We start from the raw sequence: 12,656 nt of genomic DNA on the forward strand, positions 1-12,656 counted from the left end.
CTTTGCCGCTGAGCTAAATCCCCAGCCCCTCTAATGCATTTTGGATCAACTGCGATAAAAAATTCAGGAACTCATTTACAAAAGCTAGAGAAGCTATGATACAGACTGGGAAGGCAGTTTGACAAAGGCTCACACATTTACCATACCTAATTAATGACGGATAGGAAAGAGAGGAAGGGTGTATTGCTGGGTCAAAGTACTTTAATAAACCAATTTATGGAGGTATAATGTAATTATATATAAAATACTTCTTCTAATGGAGCAACTAATGCTCTTTGGTCTGTTCCCAGATCTGTGCACCCATTAACATTATATAATTTCAGAACATTCCATCATCCTAGAAGGAATCTGTGCCCCTTCAAAGTATTTGTTTATTTCATGGTGTTTTTCACATTACTTTCACTATAGAATACAATATGCATTCAAAGAAATGCATAAACATATAGGCAGAGTGTGGTAAGTAATTAAAAGCAAATGCCCTGTAACATCCATTTTGCTCAACCTGTGAACACTGCCATCCAAGGTACACCTTCCACGTCTGACCATTTAGAGGTGATCGCTATTTTTATTCTATTAAGTCACTTCCTTTCTAGTGTAACTATCTATTATTCTTTCTCAAATGTGTAATTTTTTTTTTTTGGGACCGGGTCTCCCCATGTCATTCAGGCTGGCCTTGAACTCGCTATGTAGCCTAGGCTGGCATTGAACTCATGGTGATCTCCTGCCTCAGCCTCCTGTGTGCTGGGATTACAAGCATGTGCCACCACTCCTGGCTAGCAATATGCCCTTGCTTTGCTCATTTTGATCCTTATGTACCTTTCTTACTAGATTTGACTATATTCATTTTCATTATTGTGTGTTCAAATACGTGAAGATTTCCTGGCCACCATTTATTTAGCTGCTTCTTTGTAGTGTAACTATATTTTAGTGGGAGAACTTTGTCAGTAGAGGACTTTGAAATTTATTGATACTTGCTGTAGTGGATTGACAACGGTGGTCAACTTATAACCTCCAGCTGAACTGAGTAAGCATGGTGCTGGGTGTGGGAGGCCCACATGGGGATTTTTGCCAGCAGCATAAGAGACAGCTGGAGAAGAATAAGTTAGGCAGATGGGAGCTGAGAAAGGCTGTTGGGAGCTGTTGGTTCTGTTGGAGGAGCTTTTCATGCTGGCTTTCCTGACGAACTCGGCTGTTTTCATCCTCTGAGGAGCTCAGGCCCACGTCGGCACTGAGAATAGCTTCGGTTCACTTTGGGGAAGCTCTGGTCCTCATTCTGAGCATTACTTCCTGGCTCTGGAGGGGAAGAAGGTGCACAGCTGTCTCCTGAAGAAGATTGCTGCGTTGGCTTTCCTGAGGGAAACTCAGCTGTCTTCACCACTGAAGGAGCTCGGGACCTCACTGTTGCTGAGGGTGGCTGTGGTACCTTCCAGGGGAGCATTGCTTCCTGACTCCAGTGCAGATCTCTCAGCCTGCTAGCACAGATCCTTCATCCCGCTGGCACAGACTTCCTAGATTCCACTACTGTCCTTTGGGCCTTCGCAGTGCAGATCCGTGAAACAGGCCTGCACGAGATATTGTTATGGGCTCTGGGCCTCCAGCTGGATTCATGGGAAGCATTGCTATGAGCTGTAGGTCTGGACTCATGCAGGACATTTCTCTGGGATCCAGGCCCTTGGTCTATACGGTGTGGAGGACAGACTTCCTGCACACTCTTGTATATCATTCTCTAGGTGACTATTATAAATAATCCTATAAAATATGTGTCCTGTGTTATATTGTTCCCTTGCAATAGCCCCAAACCATGACACCTGCTTTATCGTCTCATAGGTGGTGAATTTTTATACCAGACACTTACTTAATGTTAAAGGAGAAAAGGTTTCTATTGGCTCATAGTCTGGGAGGCTTCAGCGGTGGTTTGCTGGCTGGCTGACTCCGGGCTGAGGTAAGGCACAGCACTGAGGCAGAGGGGCAGAATGTCACGGGGAAGGAGAGCTGCTCACCTGACAGCAGGTGGGAAGCAGAGGGCCAAAGCATTTCTTTTTATTGTATCAGTTTTGCTGTAAGAATATCAGAGTTCAGCTAGTCTGTGTGTAGTCAAAACGGTGATGTATTTTGAGAAGTACAGCTTCTAACCTGGTTCATAGACGACCAGAGCTTGCTTGGAAGCAAATATCAAAGTCCATTTCTCCTGCATGGAGTTTTAATTTAATGAGAACATTGTTTTTGCATGGAATTGTGCTGTATCAAACTTTGTACTTGAAATCATTATGAAACTAGAAATCAACCAAACTAAAAAGCTTTATAGGTAATACTGAATTGTCATTGTTAGTATGTATATATGTATGTATGTATTTTTTGAGACAGGGTCTCACTAGGTAGCCCAGGCTGCCTGGAACTCACCACGATCCTCCTGTCTCAGCCTCCTGAGTGCTGGGATTACAGATGTTTGCCACCACACTAGTACAGTGTTTTTATTTATTTTAAATTTTTAAATCAGTGCATATTTGCAATACATAATGAATTTATTAATCATGGAATACTGGTTCACACACGTATTGCATTTTTTTTGGTCTTTTTTTGAGACAGGGTCTCACTGTGCAATTCTGGCTGGCCTTGAGCCCACTTTGTAGCCCAGGCTGGCTGCCAGCTTGCAACGCTCCTCCTGCCTCAGCCTCCCGAGTGCTGCTGGGATTACAGGCATGTGCCACCACGCCCAGCTACATACTGCATCTTGATCTTTCCTGTTTCGTCTTTTTCCTCCCTTCTCTCCCATCTCTCCTCACTCCAAATCCTCTTCCCATTTCCATGTTGAATTTTTCAAGCTGAATTTGCAGTAACATGTAGAAAGTTATGTTTTCACCTTTGACTGAATTAACTTCCAGAACTTTTAATAGATTTAAAAATCAAAGAATAATTGAAGTTAATTCATTTTCTATTTGAATCAAATAGTAATACTGACATACAACAGCATGATGAAGCTAGGTGTGGTGGCGCACACCTGTAATCCCAGCACTTGGGAGGCTGAGGCAGGAGGATTGTTGTGAGTTCAAGGCCAGCCTGGGCTACAAAGTGAGCTCAAGGCCAGCCTGAACTGCATAGCGAGACCCTGTCTCAAAAAGACCAAAAAAACTCCCCCAAACCCCAACTCCCTCCCCCAAAAAACCCAGCATGATGAAATCCAGGTGTGGTTTTGCAGACCTAAGGTCTCAGCTACTCAGGAGAGATTGTGGCAGAATGGTCACATGTTTGAGCCAAGCTGGACAACACAGTAAGACCTTGTCTGAAAAAAAAAAAAAAAGTTGTTGATGTAGCTCAGCAACACAGAGATTATCTATCATGCATAAAATCCTAGATTTAATCCTAAATATTGCCCACCAAAAGCATGATTCAGCTGTTTGTGCCATTATTCTGCTAAAGAAATTTATTTGATTTTTAAAAATATTTGCACAAGTTACCTTGTAGGTAAGACTATCATTTGTTCAAAATGACGAGTCATCCTTTGTGTAATTATGTCAGTACATTTTCTATGAGCATTATTTGTTTTGGGTGCAGTCTTTTAAAAAATGACTAACTTTTGAGGTAGATTTAGGTGGTAAGCTTTCATAGGGTGGCCAGTGGTGTATGTTTGGACCAATTAAGCAGAGAGAGAGAGACAGACAGACAGACAGACAGACTAGGGCCCATTGCTGATATTCCCCAAATCCCACAATTACAGTGGGTAATTATGAACATGGCTGCCCATCCAGGAGACTTCAATAGTTGGAAGCAGTAGCAATTTCATCACCACTATTTTCCAGGAAACAGGAGTTAGCAATGAAATAGTGACTTCTCCCTAGGTTGGGGTGAGCTTTTTCCATGAGGCTGTCTTACACCCCTGAAGCCTCTGTTAGAGGTACTTTCCTTGGTCACAGCGGGCTTCAAACACAGACCTCTCCCAGATGACTCTACCCTGTAACCTGCACATGACCCAGCCCCCTCTGTTATTACTGTGAAAGTCCGTACATGGTTCTGAAGAATGCAGGAGACTCTAAGTGCACATCCTTGGCCTCCGGTACAGAAGCAACATTCTCTCTTCCTGCTAGGGTTAGTTCAGGAGGCCTTCTGGTGTACCACCTTCCTGTCCTGCAGCATAATCCCAAATAAAGACCTTGCTAGGGTGGTCTCATTGCCTACTCTTGACTTTTATCACAGGTACAGTGGGCAGAGGGGATTGCACTAAAAAAGAGCTGGTAACACTAAGGGCTGTTAGTGCTGAAGAACTCCAGGGAATAGCGGAGACCTGTTAAATTCCTTGAAGACAGCAGAGGAGGCCCAGGAAGGCAGAGGAAGCAGATGCAAAAGTTCCAGAAAGCTTCCAAGGGGGCTGTAAACCCTGGCTGCTGAGTTGCTGAAAGAGATGACTGGGAGCCACCAGGAATAGAGACACTAGGAGATATAATACGTGGTTTGGCTACACTGGGCCTTGTGATACGCAGCTTCAGTTAAGGGACTGTGGCCACCGGGCTTGTTGCTTTCCTGGGCACCACTCTGCTGGCCAGTGTGATTCGCTGTGTCCACAGCATGGCATGGATTCTTCTTGGATTCTTGGGTGCTGCTCACTGTCACCAGAAGGTTAGCAAGCACTATGGGAAAAAAACCAAGAGGATAAAGGAGGAGGTGGAGGAAGAGGAAGAGGAGGAGAAGAAGGTGGAGGAGGAGGAAGAGGAGGAGAAGAAGAAGAAGGAGAAGAAGGAGGAGGAGAAGGAGAAGGAGGAGAAGAAGAAGGTGGGGAAAGAGAGGGAAGAGGAGGAGGAGGAGAGGGAGGAAGAGGAGAAGGAGGAGAAGAAGGAGGAGGAGGAGAAGAAGAAGAAAAGACGATGACAAAGAAGGAGGAGAAGGAGAAGGTGAAGGAGAAGAGGAAGAAGAAAAAGGAGGAGAAGGAGGCGAAGAAGAAGGAGGAGGAGGAGCAGGAGAAGAAGAAGGTGGAGAAGGAGGAGGAGAAGGAGAAGGAGAAGGAGAGGGGGAGGAGGAGAAGAAGAAAAAGAAGGTGGAGGAGGAGGAGAAGAAAAAAAGAAAAAGGAGGGGGAGAAAGAGAAGGAGAAGGAGGAGAAGGAGAAGAAGAGGAGGAGGAGGAACAGGAGAAGGAGAAGGAGAAGAAAAAGAGGAGGAGGAGAAGGAGAAGGAAAGGAGGAGGAGAAGAAGAAAAAGAAGAAGGTGGAGGAGGAGGAGAAGAAAAAGAAGAAGAAGAAAAAGGAGGGGGAGAAAGAAGGAGAAGGAGGAGAGGAGGAGGAGGAGAAGGAGAAAGGGAAGAAAAAGGAGGAGGAGAAGATGATGAAGAAGAAGGAGGAGGATGAGGAGAAGAAGAAGAAAAAGGAGGAGGAGAAGAAGAAAAAGGAGGAGAAGGATAAGGAGAAGGAGAAGAAGAAGGAGAAGAAGAAGGAGAAGAAGAGGAGGAAGAGGAGGAGGAGAAGAAAAAGGAGAAGGAGAAGGAGAAGGAGGAGAAGAGGAGGAAGAAGAGGAGGAGAAGGAGGAGGAGGAGGAAGGACAAGGAGGAAGAGAAGAAGGAGAAGGAGAAGAGGAGGAAGAGGAGGAGAAGAAGAGGAAGAAGAAAAAAGAAGGAGGAGGAGGAGGAGAAGGAGAAGAGGAAAAAGTTCCTGATGAGAGAGTTGTAAAGAGCTAAGTGGAGACTCCTCAGGTGAAGGCTTTCTCAGGGGAGGAGAACACATGGGAGCCAGAGAGAACATGGCTGGCCCGACCTCAGTGCTGAATCTCTTCCATCACAGAAGACAGTACAGGAGACAGATGAATCAGAGGGAGGCGAGTCGAAGCTGATTCTGATTCTCAACATAAGGGAGAGGAGCTCAAACCGGTGAAGAAGGAGAAGAAAGAGGAGTCAGGAAAGCTTTGCCCAGGGTTTGGATTTTTGGAGCCACAGACTGACTTTGCAAATTTATGTTCCTCTCTGAAATGGAAGAATCCTGATGAGGCTGACCTGGTCACTGCCAAGTGCTCTCACACTGCCAGATCCTTCTATGGGGAAAGGCTGACATGCCATTCCTCCCCCTCAGAGGATGATGACAAAAAAGATGACAAGACTCAAGACTCTCCTGAGTACCAGCACCAGTCACCTTTGATTGTCAATTTTAACTGAGGAGGGAAGAAGTTATCCTTGTTTTGACACCATAAAGATGGCTTGAGAAGATGTCCTCTGAAGAGTCAGTATAGTTTCTAATCCCTGAAACAGACTAACTGCTTTAAATTTAAAGCCATTCCAAGCTGTTACAATTTACAAAGCCATCCCAGGGGAGGGGAATGGGATCATATTCAGTACTTTGCTAAGAAAAGCAAAGGGCTTCTGTGAAGGACAAAGCTTGGGGAATTGGGTAGATGGGAGAGCAAAAAGATCTTGTCAGTTTTCAAAGACCATCTCCATAACCCACAGCCTTTCCCCCATAGTGTTAGTTTTGCCTTTTTTGCAGTGTAGCGTTGTCATGGCTTGTGTCTAAATGTCCCTCCAAAGCCTCATGGGGTCGTAGGTGGGGCTTTTCGGACATGATTGCATCAAGAGTATGTGATGCTGGGATTAAGTGTGTGATGTTGGGATCAAGGGTTGTGATTACTAAATTAGTCCACTGTTTTATTTGGCATAGTTCTGGGAGTAGATAACGGGAAGGCCCTCTGGGTGTGAGTGCTACCAGCCCTCAGCCCTGGGCAGAATACAAGGAACAGACAGAAGCCTGCTAGGGTCGCTTTTCCCTGCTTGCTGCTTGCTACTTCGCTGCTTTGCTGCCTTCTGCCTACCATGAACTGTTTCCCCTCTGCCATTCCACCCTGCCTTGGAGCCAGCCAGCTATGAGCTGAAACCTCTGCAAACTCTGAGCCAATTAAACCTTTCTTCCTTTAACTTGGGTGTCAGGTATTTTGTCTCAACAATGAGAAAAGTACTTAAGACAAGTATTACATAATTTTTGGCTATTGCTGGTATATTATTTGGGGAGAGGAGGGGTGACGGGAGGAGCAGGGATGGATAGGGTCATTTTGGTTAGAATTTGGGGGCTGACTGGGGAAATGGTGAAACAATGTAAAGAACAACTAACAGTTTGGTCCTCTGTCCAGAATATTTTATCTTTTAAAAAAATGTGCTGGGTGTGGTGACACACTCCTCTAATCCCAGCATTCAGGAGGCTGAGGCAGGAGGATTGCCATGAGTTTGAGGCCAGCCTGGGCTACAAATGAGTTCAAGACCAGCCTGAACTACATAATGAGGTCCTGTCTCAGAAAAAAACCAAGCCAAGCCAAACCAAACCAAACCAAAACAAAAAAAGTCATTTGCACCATAAATGAGGACAGTAGGAGTGCTTAAAAGCGGTGAATGCCTGAAACCTATACAAGTCAAGATGTTCCTACCTGAGCTAGACGTTGACCACAAAGAACGAAGCCAGTTCATGAATTGCCAAAGCTACCATTCTGGAGACAGAAACAGAACTGGGAAAGTCTTTTACTGGAAAGGGTAGACAAACAGATCATTCTGTCTTAGAGGAACTTGCCTTGTAGCCCAGGCTGGCTCAAACTCACAGTGATCCTCCTGCCTCAGCCTCCTGAGATCCGGGATTACAGGTGTGAACCACCATGCCTGGCCTAGTTTTGAAATGAAGCAAAAGGCCCTTTTTTTCCCCTTATGAAATTATGAGTATCAGCCTGTCCATCCAAGCCACTGGCTGCAGCATTAGGAGCGAGACTGAGGGAGGTCGAGGAGATGCAGGAGTAGCAACATGTGTGCATCCATATTCTTAAGGCAGAAGTGTTGAAGCCGTGGTCCTTTCAGCTTTGAACTCTGCAAGCATTCGTGGCAGGGTTCAGTCATCGTCAGCACAAGTTCAGTGAGTTGGTTTGTTAGGGCAGGAGAGACTCCATTTTCTTTTTGTAACTCCATTTTAGAAGTCACTTAAACTTTACATGAACTCAGTTCTCCACTTCTTCCCTTATAGCTAACAATAACTATAAAATGAGAAACAAATAGTTAAATCAAATTGTAGGTAAGCTAAAATTTAACCGCACTAACAAACTCCTGGGAAATGTAAACTTTGTGACCATGACATGGCATTTTTGTAAAATTTCTAAATGAGGTACTGTGCTTAGCATGGTTAGTTGTAAAAGTGTAAAAACTCAGTAGAGAGTTCTCTGGTTGCTGACATCTTGTTTTTCTGACTCTTGGTCAGCGGTGTCAGTCACGTACTTTAATAAAGCTTTGTTTCTTCCCATGTTTTTGGCCTCTCGTGAGTACCTATCTCGTAGAATCTTGCCGCAACAGTTTCAAAGGTTGAGTGATTTCAAAAGCCCTGGCTTTAGGAGATGAACTTTCGCATTGGGGCAGTGGTTCACTGTAAAACACAAAATAAATTTTGGAAAAAAAAAATCTTAAGAATTAACATTGAAAAAAAAAGAATTAACACTGATACTGCAGGTACTTTGCCTGGAGTCATGAGATCCATCAGGGTTTTTTTTTTGTTTTGTTTTTGGTATCCAGAATTGAACTCAGGACCTCACGCTTGCCAGGTGGGCGCTGTGCCGCTGAGCTCAATCCCCAGTATCAGCTCTGGACACTGTCTGGAGCTGCACTGTAAAATCCTTTCAGGCATGTGTCACATTTCTGTGAAAATTTTCTTTAAGTGTAAACTTCATGACACGCTGTCAGTTTTTTGTCTTAATAAAATTATAGATTTGCAAAATAAAAAAGAGCTGTAACGCTAAGAGCGGAGAGCTACGGTACTCAGAGTCTGTAGCTGCTAACAAAGGGGGTGCTGCGCTAGGCCAGTTTGCGATCTCAGCTGAACAAAAGCACCGTCAGCCAACGGGTGATTTTTCCCTCCTCATCGCCAGAGTAGCTGGACGTACGGGTGCGCACACGGTCTCCTGGCCAACAAATATTTTGTGCAAGTTATATGCATTATAGACCTTCTGAAGAGAGGAAGAAACACAAGCTTAAATATCCCATGGTATTTCTTATGTGAGAAGCCCAAAATATAAATAAAGAGCAAAAGAAAAGTTAGATAATAGGAAAAAGAGTGACAGCGCTTTTGCAAACTTAAGGGAGCCAAGGGATGGAGAGGGAAGGGGAGGGGAAGGTGTGAGAAAAAGAATGAAAATGTGCTATATTCGTGTACCAATTCCTCCCAAGAAATGTAGTCACATGTAAGGCAAACATGTACTAATAAAGAAAACTGAAGAAGGTGGAGATTTAATTTTGAAATTAAATATGTGTTTTGAAGCACACTACACCAAAGGTTCATTACAATATTTATTTATTTGTTTTTCTTTTTTTTAATTTTAAAGTGAAAAGAACAAACACAAACTTACAAATACAAAGTCATAAACAAAGCAACACAAACACAATAAACATGATACGGTATTTTAAACAAGGTGGTAGAAAATCAGCAGTGGTTGTTGTATTACATATGGTTATCTTCAGATTGGTTACTCAGGTAACCAGATAGAGGCATGTGAGGTTGATCAAACAATTAAACATTAACTGTTCCTTTCAATAAAGCAATAGAAATTAGTAGTACAATTATCTGAGCTATCGTGTGTGTGTGTGTATGTGTGTGTGTGTGTGTGTATACACACACACATAACATTTCCCTTCCTTCTTTCTTTCTTTTCTCTTTTCCCTCATCCCAGTTGTTCTTTCCTTTTGAGCAGTTTCTTTTCCTTTCACAATATCTATTGTACCTTTCAGATTTTATACAAAATTTAAAAGAATCACACAATAAGATGACTAAATAATTGGAGATTTGTATTATATAAAATCAATAAAAGCAAAAGTATTCAGACTCTAGCAGTACTATTCAGCCCGTTTCTGGGCCATATTGCATATATTTTTAAGCTGTAAGTTTCTCATAGCTCCTACAAAATGTTTAGCTCAGGGCATGTGCATCTCACAAACCACAGCATAAAACGTACATAACTGGCTGATTTGTTCACTAAAGGTCGGTAGAGGTGGCAGTGTGGAATACTTTTTTCATGACTGTTTGAGTCCGGAAGGAATAGTTGTCCCAATATACTGATTAACAAGTCAATTTTGCATTTTGTTTTATCACTAAACAACCTGGAAGGGTTGAAAAAGACAGATGCATTAATGCTTTTTTCTTTTGGAGTTAAATATGAGAATTTATGTTAGTACTACTAACAAGCATAATTCAGGGTAGAAGTGGACATTTTCCAAAGCCATCTTGGTTGACTTTATTTTATTTTATTTTATTTATTTTTCATCTTTTTGAGGCAGGGTCTTGCTATGCAGTTCAGGCTGGCCTTGAGCTCACTTTGTAGCGCAGGCTGTCTCGAACTTGCAGTGATCCTCCTGCCTCAGCCTCCTTGCTGCTGGGATTATAGGTGTGTGCCACCATGGTTGGCTTTGGTTGATTTTAATAATTATGAGTAAAACTCCATTACCCATAGCAAAGCCAATAAGAGCCTATTATTTAGGCCAGGTGTGGTGGCACACGCCTGTAATCCCACTACTCAGAGTTCCAGAGGTTCCAGAGTTCCAGAGCTGTGGGAAATAAATTTTTGTGGTTTAAAGGCCACCTTGTTCATAGTATTTTGTTATAGCAGCCTGAATGGGCTGAGATGTTGATTGGTTTATTCTACCTTAGTTCTCTTATCAGGAAACAGGGAATAATAATAGTTAACATTTATAGAACCTTTGCCCTGCCCTTGAGTACTGTTTCACCTAAAGTATTTATTCCTATCTGTAGTAGATGCTACTAATATTATCCCTATATTACAGATGGGGAAATAGCCAAGCTCAGTTTGCCCAAGGACACTCAGATATAATAGTAAAATACAGTGAAAGTAAATGGAGAATTGAACAGCCTGGCTCCATAGTCCAAGGGTATAATCCCTAAAGTAGATGGTATATATCTAGGAGTGGTTGGTGTGAAGATCAAGTGAGATAAAGCAGGGAGTGTTCACCACACACAGTCTATAGTCCAGCACCATGCAGCATGAGAGAGCTATTCTTTACAAGTACTCTGGCCTACAGGCTGCTATCCCAAAGTCCTCTGAGAAAATATTGTAGTCTTTCAGCTTCCCATTGTGATCTCGTTTACATAGGGGCCAAACCCTTTTCTCCTTCAAACCTTACACTACCTAGCAGTGACATCCAGCCTTTTGGGTATAACTGTCAGCCCCGAGTCTGTCTCTCCAACTTCCCTGCAGACATAAATATCTACTTAATGGATTGCCCTTGCAGTTCTATTCCTCTTGCTAATCTAATTTTTTTTTTTTTTTTTTTTTTTTTTTGAGAGAGGGTCTCACTATGTAGTTCAAGCTGGCCTTGAACTCACTATGATAGCCCAGGCTAGCCTGGAACTTGTGGTGATCCTCCTGCCTCAGCATTCTGGGTGCTGAGATTACAGGCATGTGCCCACGAGGCCCTGGATTGCTATTCTAAATTTTTTAACTAAGAGAGTGATGCCTTCTGGATAGTTGTAGTTCCTCCAGTCCTTCTTTCATTCATGTATTTATTGTACAGATAGTCGATGATCTATGTATGATGGTTAACTTTAGCAGTGACTTCATAGATTAAGGAACATTTAAAGAAGAGATGAAGGTGTTTGCAGAGGACACTGGTGTGAGTTGGTGGACTGAATGAGGAAGAACCGCCCTCTACGTGGGAAGGCACCATCCAATCAGTAGGGACCAGGTAGAGCACAAAGGGCAGAGATTAGGTGATTGCTCCATATTTGTAGCTGGCATATTCTCCTCTCTTTGGACATCAGGACAACAGGAACTTTGGATTCCAGGACTTGCACCTGTGGCTCCACCCAAGTTCGCAGACCTTTGTTCTCAGACTGACAGTCACTTCGCTGACTTGCCTGTGGAACTGGACTGTGCCGCACGGCTGGCTTTGCAGGATCTCCAGTTTGCAGTCTGCCTGTTGTAGGACTTCTCGGCCTCTGCGACTGCGTGAGCCAATTTCTCTAATTCCCCTTCATACATCTCATCCTATCTATCCTTTTGTTTTTGTTTCCCTGGGGGATCCTGACTAATACCATTTGTGCTGAGCACATAGGTAGGCTCTAAGGAGAATAAATTTACTGATATGTTTTCTGCTTCTAAGAAAGTTATGTCATAGTTAGGGTTAGGGTGTTCTGCTTCTCCTGCCTGCCTTCATGTGTATATTGTTACTGCCTGGAATGTCCCTCCATCCCTACATCCCTTCTGGTTTCTCACCGTCCTATAGGAAGTAGTACCCAAATCACTGCTTCTGCTTCTTCTGCTTCTTCTTCTTTTTTTTTTTTTTTCTTGAGATAAGGTCTCACTATGTGGTTCAGGTTGACCTTGAACTTACTATGTAGCACAGGCTGGCCTTGAACGTGTGGCAATTCTCCTGCTTCAGCTTCCCTAGTGCTGGGATTGCAGGTGTGTGCCACCACATCTGGTCCCATATATCACTGCTTCTAGGATGCCTTTCCAACCTTACCAGACTACAGCTTCTGCTCCTTCCCAGCCTCATTAGACTGTGTTTGTGCTTCTGTTCTGGCCCCGGTCACACCGCACTGCATGTGTAGTTACCTCCCAGAGCGCCCCCTCTAGACAGTGGCCCCTTCACTGTGAGACTAAGTATCAGTAGACAGAGTCCCCTTGAGACGAAGGAAAGAATAAAATGAGGCCGT

The 12,656-nt window shown here is 43.5% G+C and overlaps 2 protein-coding genes across 2 annotated transcripts in view; both read left to right on the forward strand.

Annotated features, from left to right (window-relative positions):
• The window catches only part of LOC102014749 (17-beta-hydroxysteroid dehydrogenase type 6-like), a gene marked incomplete at its 5' end in the record, with an annotated part of 54,998 nt that overhangs the window by 15,362 nt on the left and 26,980 nt on the right, over positions 1-12,656 (forward strand).
• Positions 11,657-12,656, forward strand: part of LOC102015081 (17-beta-hydroxysteroid dehydrogenase type 6-like) — a 62,464-nt gene continuing 61,464 nt past the window's right edge. The window contains 1 exon segment of the mRNA XM_013521022.1: positions 11,657-11,946. The gene's annotated coding sequence lies outside the window, so the exon portion shown is untranslated.

This window comes from Chinchilla lanigera, unplaced genomic scaffold (assembly GCF_000276665.1).
Source record: "Chinchilla lanigera isolate Chin_1 unplaced genomic scaffold, ChiLan1.0 scaffold00057, whole genome shotgun sequence".
Taxonomy (NCBI): Eukaryota; Metazoa; Chordata; class Mammalia; order Rodentia; family Chinchillidae; genus Chinchilla; species Chinchilla lanigera.